Consider the following 20,912-nt stretch of genomic DNA (forward strand, 5'->3'; position numbering starts at 1 on the left):
GCCACATCAGGGGCTCTGCAAACGCAACGTGACGCCCACAGAGCATTCCATCAAAGTCTGCATTTCAAAACGTCACTACTTCACTTCCGAGCCTCGGCATGTGCCCAAACAGTGGTTTACCCCCACATATGGGGTATCAGCGTACTCAGGAGAAACTGGACAACAACTTTTGGGATCCAATTTCTCCTGTTACCCTTGGGAAAATAAAAAATTCTGGGCTAAATAATTATTTTTGAGGAAAGAAAACGTATTTATTATTTTCACGGCTCTGCATTATAAACTTCTATGAAGCACTTGGGGGTTCAAAGTGCTCACCACACATCTAGATAAGTTCCTTTCGGGGTCTAGTTTCCAAAATGGGGTCACTTGTGGGGGGTTTCTACTGTTAAGCCACATCAGGGGCTCTGCAAATGCAACGTGACGCCCACAGAGCATTCCATCAAAGTCTGCATTTCAAAATGTCACTACTTCACTTCCGAGCCCCGGCATGTGCCCAAACAGTGGTTTACCCCCACATATGGGGTATCAGCGTACTCAGGAGAAACTGGACAACAACTTTTGGGGTCAAATTTCTCCTGTTACCCTTGGGAAAATAAAAAATTGCAGGCTAAAAGATCATTTTTGAGAAAATAATTTTTTTTTTTTATTTTCGTGGCTCTGCGTTATAAACTTCTGTGAAGCACTTGGGGGTTCAAAGTCCTCACCACACATCTAGATTAGTTCCTTTGGGGGTCTAGTTTCCAAAATGGGGTCATTTCTGGGGGATCTCCAATGTTTAGGCACACAGGGGCTCTCCAAACGTGACATGGTGTCCGCTAATGATTGGAGCTAATTTTCCATTTAAAAAGCCAAATGGCGTGCCATCCCTTCCGAGCCCTGCCGTGCGCCCAAACAGTGGTTTACCCCCACATATGGGGTATCAGCGTACTCAGGACAAACTGGACAACAATATTTGGGGTCCAATTTCTCCTATTATCCTTGGCAAAATAGGAAATTCCAGGCTAAAAAATCATTTTTGAGGAAAGAAAAATTATTTTTTATTTTCATGGCTCTGCGTTATAAACTTCTGTGAAGCACCTGGGGGTTTAAAGTGCTCAATATGCATCTAGATAAGTTCCTTGGGGGGTCTAGTTTCCAAAATGGGGTCACTTGTGGGGGAGCTCCAATGCATAGGCACACAGGGGCTCTCCAAATGCGACATGGTGTCCGCTAACAATTGGAGCTAATTTTCCATTCAAAAAGTCAAATGGCGCGCCTTCCCTTCCGAGCCCTGCCGTGTGCCCAAACAGTGGTTTACCCCCACATATGAGGTATCGGCGTACTCGGGAGAAATTGCCCAACACATTTTAGGATCCATTTTATCCTGTTGCCCATGTGAAAATGAAAAAATTGAGGCTAAAAGAATTTTTTTGTGAAAAAAAAGTACTTTTTCATTTTTACGGATCAATTTGTGAAGCACCTGGGGGTTCAAAGTGCTCACTATGCATCTAGATAAGTTCCTTGGGGCGTCCAGTTTCCAAAATGGGGTCACTTGTGGGGGAGCGCCAATGTTTAGGCACACAGGAGCTCTCCAAACGCGACATGGTGTCCGCTAACGATGGAAATAATTTTTCATTCAAAAAGTCAAATGGCGCTCCTTCCCTTCCGAGCCTTACCATGTGCCCAAACAGTGGTTTACCCCCACATATGAGGTATCGGCGTACTCAGGAGAAATTGCCCAACACATTTTACGATCCATTTTATCCTGTTGCCCATGTGAAAATGAAAAAATTGAGGCTAAAAGAATTTTTTTGTGAAAAAAAAGTACTTTTTCATTTTTACGGATCAATTTGTGAAGCACCTGGGGGTTCAAAGTGCTCACTATGCATCTAGATAAGTTCCTTGGGGCGTCTAGTTTCCAAAATGGGGTCACTTGTGGGGGAGCTCCAATTTTTAGGCACACGGGGGCTCTCCAAACGTGACATGGTGTCCGCTAAAGAGTGGAGCCAATTTTTGATTCAAAAAGTCAAATGGCGCTCCTTCCCTTCCAAGCCCTGCCGTGCGCCCAAACAGTGGTTTACCCCCACATATGAGGTATCAGCGTACTCAGGACAAATTGGACAACAACTTTCGTGGTTCAGTTTCTCCTTTTACCATTGGGAAAATAAAAAAAATGTTACTAAAAGATAATTTTTGTGACTAAAAAGTTAAATGTTCATTTTTTCCTTCCATGTTGCTTCTGCTGCTGTGAAGCACCTGAAGGGTTAATAAACTTCTTGAATGTGGTTTTGAGTACCTTGAGGGGTGCAGTTTTTAGAATGGTGTCACTTTTGGGTATTTTCAGCCATATAGACCCCTCAAACTGACTTCAAATGTGAGGTGGTCCCTAAAAAAAATGGTTTTGTAAATTTTGTTGTAAAAATGACAAATCGCTGGTCAAATTTTAACCCTTATAACTTCCTAACAAAAAAAATTTTGTTTCCAAAATTGTGCTGATGTAAAGTAAACATGTGGGAAATGTTATTTATTAACTATTTTGTGTCACATATCTCTCTGGTTTAACAGAATAAAAATTCAAAATGTGAAAATTGCGAAATTTTCAAAATTTTCGCCAAATTTCCGTTTTTATCACAAATAAACGCAGAATTTATTGACCTAAATTTACCACTAACATGAAGCCCAATATGTCACGAAAAAACATTCTCAGAACCGCTAGGATCCGTTGAAGCGTTCCTGAGTTATTACCTCATAAAGGGACACTGGTCAGAATTGCAAAAAACGGCAAGGTCTTTAAGGTCAAAATAGGCTGGGTCATGAAGGGGTTAATGCAATGTCGCGGCGACCAAAACAACGTAATTCTGGCGTTTCAAATTTTTTTTCTCACTACGCAGTTTCGCGATCAGGTTAATCCTTTTTTTAAATTGATAGATCGGGTGTTAGGGCTAGCGGAACGCACCAAATAATTAAATAGATACAATAAGGTGCGTTCGCAGCCCGGGGTCCACTGTGCAGAGATGGAACCTGCTGCTAAGTAATGACGGACTATATGGCGGTACAATGAGGATACACACATGGGTTAACTTCACCCTGTATGAAGAAAGCGATCCCTGTTAAGTCACAGGGTCGCGGTACCGCACCAAGAGCGCAAGCAAGGATCCACAGAACTCTATCCCAGGACACAGGATTAGAGTTAGTGTAGACCTCTTGCGATCGACACCACAATTGGGGTATCAGAAGTGCATGCTGTGCCACACTAGCGGACGCCACTAACCACCCAGACTTGGGTAAGGTAAGCGCTCTAATAGCGCACGGCGCTGAACTGGCGGTCACAGCAGTTAGACGCTGTTTCGTGTGTTAAAGCTGTGAGTTCAGCCGGGCGCTAGATTGCAGCCATACACCTTACCCGAACAGTCATACACAAGGGATTGGTTTTTTAAGGAACGACTTGCACTCATCAACACACACACGATAACAATTGTATACTAGCGCATGGCCGTGCGGCCATGCAAACCTTTTATAGCTGCAGCAAGTACAAGACCTTCCGAGAAGGACCAATGGGAGTCTGCCACAGAAGAAGAACACCTTTAGGACCTTCCTAGAGGACCAATGGGATTAGCTGCAGTATCTAAGCATGTGACTCCCGACCTCCAATGGGAGGTCATCCCGTCGGCATGCTCAGAAAGGGAAAATCTGGACTTAGTCCCAGAAAGACCTGCTCGCTGCTGAACATTGCTGGCTACAAGAACAGAGCCTGGAAGGGCAGTAGTAACCAGTCATCCAGTATTAGCCTGAGCTAGATGCTGGGACCGATGTCTCCGCTGAGCAGACTCCACTGTGGCTGGAGAAGAATGGGAGACCACAGCGGAGATGGTTCGAGATTCCCCCTGTGCAGAGGTGGGAACTCGACACCTAATGTCGGGTGATTCTGAACGCGGCGATACCAAATATGTGTATATTTTATGTATATCAAAATATGAGTCTGGGTTTTGTTGTATTGATCTCAGCTGTTCAGTGTAGGCCACTGCTGTATATACTTTTCTCTGGCAATCGGGGATTGCCAGTGATAGTTTTATACTGCCTGGTTCTCAAGTTGGAGGTGTTGGTTGTGTGAGGAGGCGTTTGGAGTGTTGTTTAGAAGACAGTTGCTCGGTGATTTGTCTGTCTGCACATCCTCATTTTCTCCTATTTGTTTTTTCCTTCCTTCCTTCCAACTTTCAGTTCTTCCACTCTGTTATTTGTGAGTGCATATTTGTCTGATTGGTATTTTAATTTATTCCTGTACGTATTCTTTTGTTAGTCTGGTTTCTGTATTCTTATACACTACAACTCCTCACTTCCCTGGGTGGGGGAGGTGACAGATAAGAGCTGATTTAGGACATGGCCCCGGCATCTTCACCATCAGAAGTAATCTGGGGAACAGGGATAGCTGGGGTGCCTCTAGCTTTAAGGATAGGGAAGGAGCCCCTAGCACCCGGATATCCTGCAACACCATGACACCCTACCCACAACCCCGCCCTGATGCACGAAGCAATGATTATAAGAAAACTTCAAACCCTGATTACACAAAATCCACAAAATGTATTTCTTCACCACTTATCTCATTTTTAGCAATATCACTGCGCCAATATGGCCATGTGGGCACTTTACTTAGCAAAATCCTGCTGACATGTTCTCTTTAAGGCCCCAGAACAGGGGGTAAACAACAGATGGTAATGTGAGACATGGTGGTGTGGCAGGAAGTTGCATCACAAGAAGTGCCAACACTTTAAAAGAAATGCTAAGACCCCAGCTATAGTAGTAGTCCTCCTGACAGCAGGTGCACAAATAGAGCCCAATTCGGAGTATAATATCTATGAAGAACTTGTCACACAATTAATGTAGAAAAAAAGATGATTTATTTGCAATCCACAGTGAACATATTTGACGTTTAGACCTTCTTCAGGTATACGGACTGCCCTAGAAGAATATAGGACTCCATGCTGAAACTATGCAGGATACAGTGCGACTAGAGAGTGGGAATACCAGTAAAGGTATGGCACCGATAGATTAGAGGTCTGTTACAGAGTTGTAATATGTCTATTTTAAGGGTCCATGGTCAGCGATGTCACTGCAGGCATTATATCACAGAGTTGCCTTCATAGTAGACCACACCCTGTCCATTTTTAATCCCCAGTATAAGCTCTGTAGGTTAAAAACAACACTCTCAGTTGCTGGATAGCTGTAAGGCTAAATTGTAGGCTGCCAGTGCATGTAATGACATCACAGGAGTGATGATGTCACAGTATAGTCACTTTACCGTTGCTGGCCCGTTAATTGATGTGTTGACTTGCTGAGGCTGGTGTATATACTTCTCAAATCAATGTTGGAATGGCTGAATAATCCTGATAATAAGATGAAAATTTTAATACAGCTGTAGGATGAAAGAGCTCATGTGTCTTATTCTCGGCCTACATAACCCGACTGAACAAAGGAAAACTGGATAAAGAAAGAGCGCAATAGGGTCTTATCCAAGAAAAACAAGGGAGACAAGCAGGAGTAATGCTCAGATGATAGGGTTGTAAAGTCACACCTCCTTTAAAAGCTTGAAAGATGCTGCTGCAGAACCATAGTGCAAGGAACATGTGAAGCTGGAGAGGAGTGGGTTAAATCTGTGCTGCCGGTGGTACAGTGATGAGCAGAATAAAATAATATATCGAAATGCGGTTTATTAGAGGCTGCAGCACAGATTTAACCCACTTCTTTCCAGCTTCACATGCACACAGCCTGACTGACAGCTGCAGTTTGTACTGAGCAGTGTGAGGCCTCAGCAGGAAGGAGGGACACTGAGGAGCTGTCGATAAGGTGGTGTTACGTGGGTTGCAATAGAGTAAAACTTTTATCAAGGCTGATACATCCTTTCTGATATAAATTTTCAAAGTGAATACCGCCGGCTCAACAGATGGAAGAGATATGCAGTTTGTATTGTGATATTTGGTGACAGATCACCATTAATTTTTAATTTCCAGAACCTTATATACCTTACTAGATGGTGGCCCGATTCTAACGCATCGGGTATTCTAGAATATGTATGTATATAGCAGCCGCCACATAATATATAGCACAGGCCACGACATATTCTAGAATACCCGATGCATTAATACAGGCCACGCAGTATATAACAGTGGCCACGCTGTATATAACACAGGCCAAACAGTATGTAACATTGCCCACGTAGTATATAACACTGCCCACGTAGTATATAGCAGCCACGCAGTATATAGCACAGCCCACATAGTATACTGTATAACACTGCCCACATAGTATATAACACAGCCCACGCAGTATATAACACTGCCCACGTAGTATATAGCAGACATGTAGTATATAACGCAGCCCACGCAGTATATAACACAGCCCACATAGTATATAACACTGGCCACGTAGCGCAGCCCACGTAGTATATAACACTGGCCACTTAGTATATAGCAGCCATGTAGTATATAGCACAGCCACGTAGTATATAACACTACCCACGTAGTATATAGCAGCCACGTAGTACATAACGCATCCCACGCTGTATATAACACAGCCCACGTAGTATATAGCAGTGTGGGCACCATATCCCTGTTATAAAAAATAATTAAAATAAAAAATAGTTATATACTCACCCTCCGTTGTCCAGCGAAGCTCTGTTGATGCGCGCGTGGCTGCCGCCAGCTTCCGTTCCCAGGATGCATTGCAAAATTACCCAGATAACGTAGCGGTCTCGCGAGACCGCTAAGTCTTCTGGGTAATTTCGCAATGCATCTCTGGGAACGGAAGCTGGCGGCAGCCGCGCGCGCCTCGGCGGACAACGGAAGGTGAGAATAGCAAATTTTTTTGTTTTTTTATTACCCGTATATACTCGAGTATAAGCCGACCCGAGTATAAGCCGACCCCCCTAATTTTGCCACAAGAAACTGGGAAAACTTATTGACTCGAGTATAAGCCTAGGGTGGAAAATGCAGCAGCTACCGGTAAATTTCAAAAGTAAAAATAGATACCAATAAAAGTAAAATTAATTGAGACATCAGTAGTGTTTTTGAATATCCATATTGAATCAGGAGCCTCATATAATGCTCCATAAAGTTTGATGGGCCCCATTAGATGCTCCATATTAAAATATGCCCCATATAATCCTGCATAAAGAATAATAAGGGCCCCATAAGATGCTCCATAGAGATATTTGCCCCATATAATGCTGCACAAACGTTATGGCCCCATAAGATGCTCCATACAGTCACTTGCCCCATATAATGCTGCACAAACGTTATGGCCCCATAAGATACTCCATACAGTCACTTGCCCCTTATAGTGCTGCACAAGTGTTATGGCCCCATAAGATGCTCCATACAGTCTCTTGCCCCATTATAGTGTAGTGCTGCACAAGTGTTATGGCCCATAAGATGCTCCATACAGTGACTTGCCCCTTATAGTACTGCACAAGTGTTATGGCCCCATAAGATGCTCCATACAGTCTCTTGCCCCATTATAGTGCTGCACAAGCGTTATGGCCCCATAAGATGCTCCGTACAGTCACTTGCCCCATTATAGTGCTGCACAAGTGTTATGGCCCCATAAGATGCGCCGTACAGTCACTTGCCCCATATGCTTTTGCTGCAATAAAAAAAAAAATCACATACTCACCTCTCTTCGCTCAGGACCCCCGGCACTATCAATATTTACCTGCTCCTCGTGCGGCTCCGTCTTCAGCACTGATGTTCAGTAGAGGGCGCGCACTGACTACGTCACCGCACCCTCTGACCTGAGCGTCACAGCCAGAGGACGATGAAGACGGAGCCGCACCGGAACAAGGAGCAGTAAATATCGCGCAGCGCAGCACTCCCCTCCCCATATACTTACCTACTGCTGGCGCTTTGCAGTCCCTGCTTCTTCCAGCGCTGCATCTTCTTCCTGTATTGAGCGGTCACAGTTACTGCTCATTACAGTATTGAATATGCGGCTCCACCTCTATGGGAGGTGGAGCCGCATATTAATTACTGTAATGAGCGGTGCCATGTGACCGCTCAGTACAGGAAGAATCTGCAGCGCTGGAAGAAGCAGGGACTGCAGGGACAGCACCAGCATTAGGTGAGTATTATTAGACAGCCCCCGCCCCCCCTCACCTGCCGACCCCCGGGTTTGACTCGAGTATAAGCCGAGAGGGGGACTTTCAGCCCCAAAAAATGGGCTGAAAATCTCGGCTTATACACGAGTATATACGGTTTTTTTAACATTAGATCATTTTACTATTGATGCTGCATAGGCAGCATCAATAGTAAAATGTTGGTCACACAGGGTTAATAGCAGCGTTAACGGAGTGCGTTACCCCCGGCATAACGTGGTCCATTAACGCTGCCATTAACCCTGTGTGAGCGCTGACTGGAGGGGAGTATGGAGCGGGCGCCGGACACTGACTGGACGGGAGTAGGGAGGGACTGATTCTCGGCCAGGCTGTGCCCGTCGCTGATTGGTCGCGGCAGCCAGGACAGGCAGCTGGCGAGACCAATCAGCGACGCGGGATTTCCGTGACGGAAGTTGCAGACATGTACTGAAAATTACCGCACACTCAGAACCGGTATGATGCAAAAATATTTCACAAGTTTATTGTGTTCACAATCAATGTTGCCACAAAAGAAAACGTGCTGATAGAAACCCAACGTTTCGACCCTCCCGGGTTTTATTCATGGGGTTACTTGCTTTACGATTAAACACATATAAGAGAGGCAGACGTAGGGTAGGAGCAAAGATCCCTTGGCGTATAAATTGTCACTTGACAAGGAGTGAGACCGGGACATATAGATTCCCAGCAAGGGGTAATTGACCCATAGAGAGGCTGTCACTTCTGTGATGGGCCTGCTGTTTCCTGGATGTCCCGTGTAAGCGGCGCTCCCGCGCCCTGCTAGATGTGGCACATGTGTGTGGTAATTTTCAGTACATGACTATTTGGACCACATGGTCTGTTTTACCGGCACCTCCCTGTTCTTGACCTGAGTGCACACCATTACTTCCCTCGGAAGTTGCAGACAGACAGACAGAAGGACAGACAGAAACACGGAAGTACCCCTTAGACAATTATATAGTAGATAATCTGCTGGAGGAGGGTCAGGAGACCCCTCACTTTACACATCAGATGATCGTGTTCTAGCTTAGTAGATAAGTTCGATGCCCAATGTTCACTACTTTGAACTCCAATGTTAAACCCCAAAATCCATTATATGATCTCTGATATATCTTATAGTCTGATAACATTAAATTAAGTCTTTGCTAAGAGAAATAATTACAAGATCAGGGTATATGAGTATTGTACTCCATGACCATGACTGTAAAAGACATGTTTTTTAATTTCCTTGCTGTACATGTATTATTAATGAAGAGTTGAAAGCAGATAATGACGGGATTTCCTAGTGATTTGCTGATGGTCTCCAAGGCAGCTCAGTTGCAGCTTAATTTCAGGAACCTCCATCTTCAGGTGACATTTCGGAGAACACCTTTGAAGCAATCCTTCCGGCAGATGTGACTATTGTATCTCTGCTCAATGAGAATTTCAAAGAATTTTAGCAGATTTTCAGATGAAGCTTTGTCTGCATATTGGTGAATTTGCATAGCAACATCCACGGTTTTGAGGATTCCCTTGAGCTGCTGCTGTGTTGGCAGGGAGGATGTTTTGCGTGTAATGAAATGCCTGGATGGGTTGCTTCTGTGCTTTTTGATGATTCCTCATACAAAGAATCGGAAGAGTTGAACATGCCAAAAGGTTCCTCGGGCAATGTTGTGGCAAATCTGTCGGATGTCCCAGAGGTAAATCCTAACAGCAGGCTCACTAATTAGGGTAGTAAAGGAATGGATTGATGTTTAGGAGGACATGGGTTTTTCTTTTTTTTTTAAAGATGATGCAGCAAGTTTCTGAGTAAGAAATGGAACAAAAGAACTAGAGAAATGGCATCAAAGTCATTTGAGAAATGGCATCATAGTCATTCGTCCTGTTCTTCAGCATTAAGTCTCCTCATCTCAGCATGCTTAGCATGTCAATCTCCGCAAGGAGAAACGATACTACTTGGATATCGGTCGGACGCCTCTCACACAGCCAAACCAGATCTCCACTTTGCACTGACGAGGGGCAGTACCCCGAAACACAGTGTCTGCAAATTGAGATTCTGGTTTGGCTATTATCCCAAGTCATGTGACAAGGCTCGTTAAAGGGTCGACATTGACTTGTAGGATTGCTACCTTCCAATAGGTGGCACTAGAGTTCTAGTTCTCTTCCTCTCTGAAGAGACAATTTGCATAGTTAGCATATTACCCAGAGGAGCATTGCGGCTTTAAGTCTCCTCATCTCGGCATGCTTAGCATGTCAATTTCTGCAAGGAGAAACAATACTTCTTGGATGTCCTATTCTTCAGAATGACTGAAACCAGTACTTCTCATGACGTACTGTAAGTCTCTGAAAATATTTTTAGTTGTCTGCTATGTCATAGTTTTTACACACCTCAGTCAAAAGTAGTGATGAGCAAACCTGTAGATGTTCGAGTTCGCCGAATATACAGTAAGACGTTTGGTTCGGATCTAAACTTGACCTCAAACTTGATCTCGGACTTGAACTCAATAGAAGTCAATGGGAACCCAAACTGTGTTGCTATAAAATGGCTGTAAAATGGTCATAGTCACGATTATGGGGCTGCAAAAGGGGGGTTTAGAGCAGGTCAAGTGCTCTGCAAACAAATGTAAATAGGGAAATTACTTAAAATACAGTAACATAGAATAAAAAAAGAAAAAATAATGATCTTGAACCAGGACGCGGAGGTCCATGTGGAGGAGTTGGATGTGGCGGTGTAGGTGGAAGAGGAAGGGGAGGAGGTGTCCAGCTCTGTTTTTGTGTTTTTGTTAGGGAACTGACTAAAAATAATATAGAATAAAAAAAATAAAATAACAATCTAGAACCAGGAGGCGGAGGTCCAAGTGTAGGAGGAGGTTGATGTGGAGGAGGAGGTTGAGGTGTAAGTGGAAGAGGCATTGGATCAGATGGTAGACAACACTGGTTTTGTGTCGTTTTTTTGTGAGGGTACTCTGAGAAAAGGCAGTGTAATAATCCCTGTGTAATAATCCCACTGTCTTTCTGTATACAAGCCATGTAATACTCTGCACTTTTTTGGGTTGATAACATTGCGGAGAGCATCATGCTGAGGATTTATATTAATTTTTTTAGGGTACCATTGATTCCATAGTGATGTACATGAGGAGAGGTTACAAACAAAACCTAAATAGAAATTACAATGAACAAACTAATAGTGACAGACAGGTACGGAAGGGAGAGGACCCTATGCTTTCGGCCTTACATTCTACAGGATAATGTGGAAAGAGACAGTAGGTTCGGGGATTTCGGCAGCTCTGGTGTTATTGAGGTGGCAGTGGGGTCATTGCAGGCTGTATGCTGTTCAGAAGACATGGGTTTTATAAATCTGCTTGAAATTTCTGAATGTAGGGAATAATCGGATGTGTTGTGCCACAGAATTCTACTGGATGGGGGATACTCAGGAGAAGTCTTTGAGATGATTGGATGAGGAATGTACGATTGTTGAGCTGAGAAAGAGGTCTTGGGAGGACCAGAGATTAAATAGTGGGTTTTGTAGGTCAGTGTTAATAGCTTTAAGTGGATACTATTATGAGCAGGTATAGTTACTCTGCAGCAACTGGCAATGGACCAGCAAAAGTCACCGATACTCTTTGCTCAAGCTACCAATGCCAGGCAAGACTTTAAGGGCCGGGATATTCTTCACCCAATCCTGAAGGGGAGGGGGGCTTTACAGAGCCTTTTCCAGACTGCTGTCGTAGGGTAGTTGGCGTCTGGTGATGTGGGCTATATGGAGTCAAGTACAAGAGTAAATCCAAAGCTAGCAAAAAACTAAAATGAAAACCAAAGGGCAACCCCAGGACAATAGCTAATAAAGAAGAACCAATAACAACCATTAAAAAGTACAGAGAAGCAAGCAGATCTCAACCAGGAAGCACTCACCATACACCTACACAAGGAAACTGACTAACAGCAGTGAACTGGATTAGAAGCAGGCCTTGTAAAGCCAGTCCTAATCAGGTGATGAATTCCTCCCAGTCATGTCCAGGGAGCCACTCCCTTCTCACCCAAACATCACAGTGCACAAATTCCCACCATTGGCTAACACCAGGCAAGGCAGCATCCTGCCTGGAAACCGGGAGACACAACGTCCCATGTCTCCTGCTGAACAAAACCACTTCACGGCCAACATGTGGGTCTCCATGCGGCACGTGTGTGCCATGTTGAGCTGCTTCTAGTACTCCACGAACAGGGCCGGCGCTGATGATGCCATCATCAGAGATACTATTCCACTTCTATGCCTCCTAGATAAACAAACCTTCATGTGATGATGGATGATGTGGTGGCCCATGAGAACGAGGAGGAGGAACAGGGACCATTCACACCATTTTCAGACCAGGCGTCCACACATGTCTTGGAGGATGGGTTCCTGTACTAACAGCGGCTAGGTACATAAATGTCCAGCAAAGGACACTTATGGAGGAGGAGGAGGAACAACCGTGTTCACAGCAGGGTGACACAAATTAGCTTACGAGATTCACTGGGGACCCAGAGGGTCTAGACGATACACCTCCCACTGAGGGTAGCTTGTCGTTGCCTCTGGGCAGCCTGGCACACATGAGGCAATACATTTTGCTGTGCCTGTGCAATGACCGCCGAGTTTCCCAGATTGTTACAAGTGCTGATTATTGTGTGGCCACCCTCCTGGATCCCTCCTACAATCACAATGTGCCGTTTTTACTTCCATCACTAGAACTTGATCGGATAATGCCGGAATACAAGCGCACGCTGATAGATGAAATACTGTAGTCATCCTCACATGACAGCGGTGGTTCAGTGGAAGCAGAATGGAGAGGAGGAGTAGGAAATCGCAAACATAACTGGGGCACCATCACCACCGCGGAAGGGAGGGTTAGCATGGCAGAAATGTGTAAAACCTTACTCAGCATGTCGTAACATCCAGCACCACCATCTGATATAGTCCGTATTAGCAGAGGGCAGCGTTTATGTTATGCCTATGTAGCAACTCACTCGAGAATAATAGGATAGAAATAAAAAAAAAAAAAACATTTGAGCCTGCTGGTTCCTGTACAGAGTAGATATCCTGTCACCACAGTCCCTATTGGTGCCTGGGGCTACAGAGATAGCCCTAAGCAAAGAGCTATAAGATGGCAAATTGGACATAAACTTCCTAAACTGCCATCTAGTTGCTTCTCGTTCCTCCTAAAGAACTGGAGGGAAGAGCAGAGTGTGAATTAACTACAAGAGGAAAAGTGTGCTGAACAAAGGAAAGAAGTTACAGTGAGTAAAGTAAATAACAAAATACCAATAAAAGAATAAAGCAATTACTCTTAACAAATATACAGACTACTTACTAAAATTATACAGTAGAAAGGTGCAAAGTATAGCAAAGGTGAAAATCCTTATCTCAAATATCACAGACTGTCTCCAAACATCAATATAATGTCAGAACTTCTAAATGAATCTATCACCAGCATGAAATGTCCAATGGAGGACAGCATATAAAGCTGCACACAAAAGGTGATGGGGGGAAAAAATACCTGTTTCAAGGTAGACAGACTGCAGTCAAAAAACAGAACCCAAACACTCAAAGAAAAGATGTGTCTCCTGTGGCTCAGCAGAAAGATAAGCCAACCATTAAACAAAATCTTAGGGGATCAAATCCATGAGCAAAACAGTTTAAACAGCATGGTGGAAGAGTATGTGAATATGCGTCCATATTCATTACTTTAATGAGCGGTACCTTGTGACCGCTGAAGACAGGAAGAGCTGCGGGCGCCCGGAGACCATCGGACATGCAGGGACCGCTCCAGGAGCAGGGGAGTATGTGACAGCCGCCGCTCCCCCTCCCCCACCGACCCCCTGGGACAACGACTCGAGTATAAGCCGAGAGGGGCACTTTCAACCCAAAAAAATGGGCTGAAAATCTCGGCTTATACTCGTGTACATATGGTAAATGGAAATGAGATGGCTAACGCAATTATTTTTTTGCAACACTACTAGAAAACACACAGCGGTCCTGAAAAATTATTTATTTGGCCTATAAATGACAACGAGGTGGCTGATGCCAGTTATTTATTTGCAACACCACTATAAAAACACACAGCGGCCCTGAAAAAAAATATTTATTTGGCCTAGAAATAGCAACTAGACGGCTGATGCCAATTTATTTCTGTGTCATGATGCAATTTGTTAGCATTTGGGGGCCCACTTTAAACTTTTGCCCATGGCCCTACTTTGTCTAAGACCAGCCCTGCAGGAACCATTTGGGTGTGAATGCAGCGTCTCCCTGTCGTAGGTAGCCCCTTGTTTCATTACCCGTGAGTAAGTGTGTATTCCGATCATAAAATGTAGCTCTTTTTTCCATTATTTGTGTGAAGGATGGATGTCTGACGTTGCCAAGGATTAATTATTCTCGCTGTGCACATAGCAGAGTGAATATCGCAGCAACAAAGAAAATATAATCCAAACTTTGTGAGTTTCTAATGCAAAAATCATGGTGCTCCATCATATTTAATTTTCCACTACACTAATTTCACACCACAAGCGCATCTAATGACAGATTCCTTCATGTATGAGAAGGAGGATTTTAACAAAGCAGCTAGTGTCCAAGTAAGTACACCGGGCTGAAAACTTCCTTTGTTTTATGGTTAGTAAGTTTTACTTGAAAAGTGGTAAAACCTCAGTACATCCAAAGGCCGTCTGTTGTGAATTCTGTGGCAGAGCTCCCTCCTGTGGTCACAAGTGGTACTTCGGCTGATTCTCTCTGTGAGCTTCCGTTGGTGGAGGAAAGTGGTACTGCGGCTTCTGAGTTTCCTCCCTCAGGTGATGTGGTGAGGTCGTTAGGTACTGCTCTACTTAACTCCACCTAATGCTTTGATCCTGGCTTCCTGTCAATGTTCCAGTGTTGGACTTGTTTTTCCCTGGATCATTCCTGTGGCCTGCTGCTCTGCATAGCTAAGTTCTTCTTTGCTATTTGTTTGCTATTTTTTCTGTCCAGCTTGTCTAATTGTTTTGCTGGAAGCTCTGGGACGCAAAGGGTGTACCTCCGTGCCGTTAGTTCGGTACGGAGGGTCTTTTTGCCCCCTTTGCGTGGTTTTCTTTAGGGTTTTGTGTAGACCGCAAAGTTACCTTTCCTATCCTCTGTTAAGAAAGTCGGGCCTCACTTTGCTGAATCTATTTCATCCCTACGTTTGTCTTTTCATCTTAACTCACAGTCATTATATGTGGGGGGCTGCCTTTTCCTTTGGGGTATTTCTCTGAGGCAAGGTAGGCTTATTTTCTATCTTCAGGCTAGTTAGTTTCTCAGGCTGTGCCGAGTTGCATAGGCAGAGTTAGGCGCAATCCACGGCTGCCTCTAGTGTTGTTTGGAGAGGATTAGGGATTGCGGTCTGCAGAGTTCCCACGTCTCAGAGCTCGTTCTATGATTTTGGGTTATTGTCAGATCACTGTATGTGCTCTGATCGCTATGTCCATTGTGGTACTGAATTGCCTTTTATAACAGTACAGGAAGCCAAAAGTGCTAATGATTCTCAATAGAGGGAAAAAAGAAGTTCTGAGACCATTTTTTTTTCTTTGCACTGTGTTTTGCCTTTTTTTTCCCCTAGATATTTGGGTGGTTCAGGACACAGGTGTAGCAATGGACATTATAGGTCTGTCTTATATATAATATTCAAGATTTTGTGGTTCAGAATTCTTTGTTAGAACCGAGAATTCCTATTCCAGATTTGTTTTTTGGAGATAGAACTAAATTTCTGAGTTTCAAAAATAATTGTAAACTATTTCTGGCTTTGAAACCTCGCTCCTCTGGTGACCCAGTTCAACAGGTTAGGATCGTCATTTCTTTTTTGCGTGGCGATCCTCAGGACTGGGCATTTTCTCTTGCGTCAGGAGATCCTGCATTAAGTAATATCGATGCGTTTTTCCTGGCGCTTGGATTGCTGTACGATGAGCCTAATTCAGTGGATCAGGCAGAAAAAAATTTGCTGGCTCTTGGTCAGGCTCAGGATGAGATAGAGGTATATTGTCAGAAATTTAGAAAGTGGTCCGTGCTCACTCAATGGAATGAATCTGCGCTGGCAGCTATGTTCAGAAAGGGTCTCTCTGAAGCCCTTAAGGATGTCATGGTGGGATTTCCTATGCCTGCTGGTTTGAATGAGTCTATGTCTTTGGCCATTCAGATCGGTCGACGCTTGCGTGAGCGTAAATCTGTGCACCATTTGGCGGTATTACCTGAGCTTAAACCTGAGCCTATGCAGTGCGATAGGACTTTGACCAGAGTTGAACGGCAAGAACACAGACGTCTGATTGGGCTGTGTTTCTACTGTGGTGATTCCACTCATGCTATCTCTGATTGTCCTAAGCGCACTAAGCGGTTCGCTAGGTCTGCCACCATTGGTACAGTACAGTCAAAATTTCTTCTGTCCGTTACCTTGATCTGCTCTTTGTCATCGTATTCTGTCATGGCATTTGTGGATTATAACATAACATAGTAACATAACATAGTTAGTAAGGCCGAAAAAAGACATTTGTCCATCCAGTTCAGCCTATATTCCATCATAATAAATCCCCAGATCTACGTCCTTCTACAGAACCTAATAATTGTATGATACAATATTGTTCTGCTCCAGGAAGACATCCAGGCCTCTCTTGAACCCCTCGACTGAGTTCGCCATCACCACCTCCTCAGGCAAGCAATTCCAGATTCTCACTGCCCTAACAGTAAAGAATCCTCTTCTATGTTGGTGGAAAAACCTTCTCTCCTCCAGACGCAAAGAATGCCCCCTTGTGCCCGTCACCTTCCTTGGTATAAACAGATCCTCAGCGAGATATTTGTATTGTCCCCTTATATACTTATACATGGTTATTAGATCGCCCCTCAGTCGTCTTTTTTCTAGACTAAATAATCCTAATTTCGCTAATCTATCTGGGTATTGTAGTTCTCCCATCCCCTTTATTAATTTTGTTGCCCTCCTTTGTACTCTCTCTAGTTCCATTATATCCTTCCTGAGCACCGGTGCCCAAAACTGGACACAGTACTCCATGTGCGGTCTAACTAGGGATTTGTACAGAGGCAGTATAATGCTCTCATCATGTGTATCCAGACCTCTTTTAATGCACCCCATGATCCTGTTTGCCTTGGCAGCTGCTGCCTGGCACTGGCTGCTCCAGGTAAGTTTATCATTAACTAGGATCCCCAAGTCCTTCTCCCTGTCAGATTTACCCAGTGGTTTCCCGTTCAGTGTGTAATGGTGACATTGATTCCTTCTTCCCATGTGTATAACCTTACATTTATCATTGTTAAACCTCATCTGCCACCTTTCAGCCCAAGTTTCCAACTTATCCAGATCCATCTGTAGCAGAATACTATCTTCTCTTGTATTAACTGCTTTACATAGTTTTGTATCATCTGCAAATATCGATATTTTACTGTGTAAACCTTCTACCAGATCATTAATGAATATGTTGAAGAGAACAGGTCCCAATACTGACCCCTGCGGTACCCCACTGGTCACAGCGACCCAGTTAGAGACTATACCATTTATAACCACCCTCTGCTTTCTATCACTAAGCCAGTTACTAACCCATTTACACACATTTTCCCCCAGACCAAGCATTCTCATTTTGTGTACCAACCTCTTGTGCGGCACGGTATCAAACGCTTTGGAAAAATCGAGATATACCACGTCCAATGACTCACCGTGGTCCAGTCTATAGCTTACCTCTTCATAAAAACTGATTAGATTGGTTTGACAGGAGCGATTTCTCATAAACCCATGCTGATATGGAGTTAAACAGTTATTCTCATTGAGATAATCCAGAATAACATCCCTCAGAAACCCTTCAAATATTTTACCAACAATAGAGGTTAGACTTACTGGCCTATAATTTCCAGGTTCACTTTTAGAGCCCTTTTTGAATATTGGCACCACATTTGCTATGCGCCAGTCCTGCGGAACAGACCCTGTCGCTATAGAGTCACTAAAAATAAGAAATAATGGTTTATCTATTACATTACTTAGTTCTCTTAGTACTCGTGGGTGTATGCCATCCAGACCCGGAGATTTATCTATTTTAATCTTATTTAGCCGGTTTCGCACCTCTTCTTGGGTTAGATTGGTGACCCTTAATATAGGGTTTTCATTGTTTCTTGGGATTTCACCTAGCATTTCATTTTCCACCGTGAATACCGTGGAGAAGAAGGTGTTTAATATGTTAGCTTTTTCCTCGTCATCTACAACCATTCTTTCCTCACAGGCGCTGCCCTGAATTTGATGGACTTGGAATATGCTAAGCGTTGTGGGTTTTTCTTGGAGCCCTTGCAGTGTCCTATTCCATTGAGAGGAATTGATGCTACGCCTTTGGCCAAGAATAAGCCTTAATACTGGACCCAGCTGACCATGTGCATGGCTCCTGCACATCAGGAGGTTATTCGCTTTCTGGTGTTGCATAATCTGCATGATGTGGTCGTGTTGGGGTTGCCATGGCTACAAGCCCATAATCCAGTATTAGATTGGAAATCCATGTCGGTGTCCAGCTGGGGTTGTCAGGGGGTACATGGTGATGTTCCATTTCTGTCAATTTCGTCATCCACCCCTTCTGATGTTCCAGAGTTCTTGTCTGATTACCGGGATGTATTTGATGAGCCCAAGTCCGATACCCTACCTCCGCATAGGGATTGTGATTGTGCTATCAATTTGATTCCTGGTAGTAAATTCCCAAAAGGTCGACTGTTTAATTTATCCGTGCCTGAGCACGCCGCTATGCGCAGTTATGTGAAGGAATCCCTGGAGAAGGGGCATATTCGCCCGTCATCGTCGCCATTAGGAGCAGGGTTCTTTTTTGTAGCCAAGAAGGATGGTTCGCTGAGACCTTGTATAGATTACCGCCTTCTAAATAAGATCACGGTTAAATTTCAGTACCCCTTGCCATTGTTATCTGATTTGTTTGCTCGGATTAAGGGGGCTAGTTGGTTCACCAAGATAGATCTTCGTGGTGCGTATAATCTGGTGCGAATCAGGCGAGGCGATGAATGGAAAACTGCATTTAATACGCCCGAGGGTCATTTTGAGTATCTAGTGATGCCATTCGGACTTGCCAATGCTCCATCAGTGTTTCAGTCCTTTATGCATGACATCTTCCGAGAGTACCTGGATAAATTCCTGATTGTGTACTTGGATGACATTTTGATCTTCTCGGATGATTGGGAGTCTCATGTGAAGCAGGTCAGAACGGTTTTTCAGGTCCTGCGTGCTAATTCTTTGTTTGTGAATGGATCAGCGTGCTAATTCTTTGTTTGTGAATGGATCAAAGTGTCTCTTTGGTGTGCAGAAGGTTTCATTTTTGGGGTTCATCTTTTCCCCTTCTACTATCGAGATGGATCCTGTTAAGGTCCAAGCCATCCATGATTGGACTCAGCCGACATCTCTGAAAAGTCTGCAAAAGTTCCTGGGCTTTGCTAATTTTTATCGTCGCTTCATCTGCAATTTTTCTAGTATTGCTAAACCATTGACCGATTTGACCAAGAAGGGTGCTGATGTGGTCAATTGGTCTTCTGCTGCTGTGGAGGCTGTGGAGGCTTTTCAGGAGTTGAAGCGTCGTTTTTCTTCTGCCCCTGTGTTGTGTCAGCCAGATGTGTCTCTTCCGTTCCAGGTCGAGGTTGATGCTTCTGAGATTGGAGCAGGGGCTGTTTTGTCGCAGAGAGGTTCTGATTGCTCAGTGATGAAACCATGCGCTTTTTTTTCCAGGAAGTTTTCGCCTGCTGAGCGAAATTATGATGTGGGCAACCAAGAGTTGCTGGCCATGAAGTGGGCATTCGAGGAGTGGCGTCATTGGCTTGAGGGAGCTAAGCATCGCGTGGTGGTATTGACTGATCATAAGAACTTGACTTATCTCGAGTCTGCTAAACGGTTGAATCCTAGACAGGCTCGTTGGTCGCTGTTTTTTGCCCGTTTTGACTTTGTGATTTCGTACCTTCCGGGCTCTAAAAATGTGAAGGCGGATGCTCTGTCTAGGAGTTTTGTGCCCGACTCTCCGGGTTTGTCTGAGCCGGCGGGTATCCTCAAGGAAGGAGTAATTGTGTCTGCCATCTCCCCTGATTTGCGGCGGGTGCTGCAAAAATTTCAAGCTAATAAACCTGATCGTTGTCCAGCGGAGAAACTGTTTGTCCCTGATAGGTGGACGAATAAAGTTATCTCTGAGGTTCATTGTTCGGTGTTGGCTGGTCATCCTGGAATCTTTGGTACCAGAGAGTTAGTGGCTAGATCCTTTTGGTGGCCATCTCTGTCGCGGGATGTGCGTACTTTTGTGCAGTCCTGTGGGATTTGTGCTCGGGCTAAGCCCTGCTGTTCTCGTGCCAGTGGGTTGCTTTTGCCCTTGCCGGTCCCGAAGAGGCCTTGGACACATATTTCTATGGATTTTATTTCAGATCTTCCCGTTTCTCAAAAGATGTCAGTCATTTGGGTGGTCTGTGATCGCTTTTCTAAGATGGTCCATCTGGTACCCTTGTCTAAATTGCCTTCCTCCTCTGATTTGGTGCCATTGTTCTTCCAGCATGTGGTTCGTTTACATGGTATTCCAGAGAATATCGTTTCTGACAGAGGTTCCCAGTTTGTTTCGAGGTTTTGGTGAGCCTTTTGTGGTAGGATGGGCATTGACTTGTCTTTTTCCTCGGCTTTCCATCCTCAGACTAATGGCCAGACCGAACGAACCAATCAGACCTTGGAAACATATCTGAGATGCTTTGTTTCTGCTGATCAGGATGACTGGGTGTCCTTTTTGCCTTTGGCTGAGTTCGCCCTTAATAATCGGGCCAGCTCGGCTA

The 20,912-nt window shown here is 44.3% G+C and overlaps 1 protein-coding gene across 1 annotated transcript in view; it reads left to right on the forward strand.

Moving 5' to 3' along the window:
* LHFPL7 (LHFPL tetraspan subfamily member 7) overlaps positions 1–20,912 on the forward strand; it is a 267,644-nt gene that overhangs the window by 177,780 nt on the left and 68,952 nt on the right. The window lies entirely within an intron of this gene.

Source organism: Ranitomeya imitator, chromosome 3 (assembly GCF_032444005.1).
Source record: "Ranitomeya imitator isolate aRanImi1 chromosome 3, aRanImi1.pri, whole genome shotgun sequence".
Taxonomy (NCBI): Eukaryota; Metazoa; Chordata; class Amphibia; order Anura; family Dendrobatidae; genus Ranitomeya; species Ranitomeya imitator.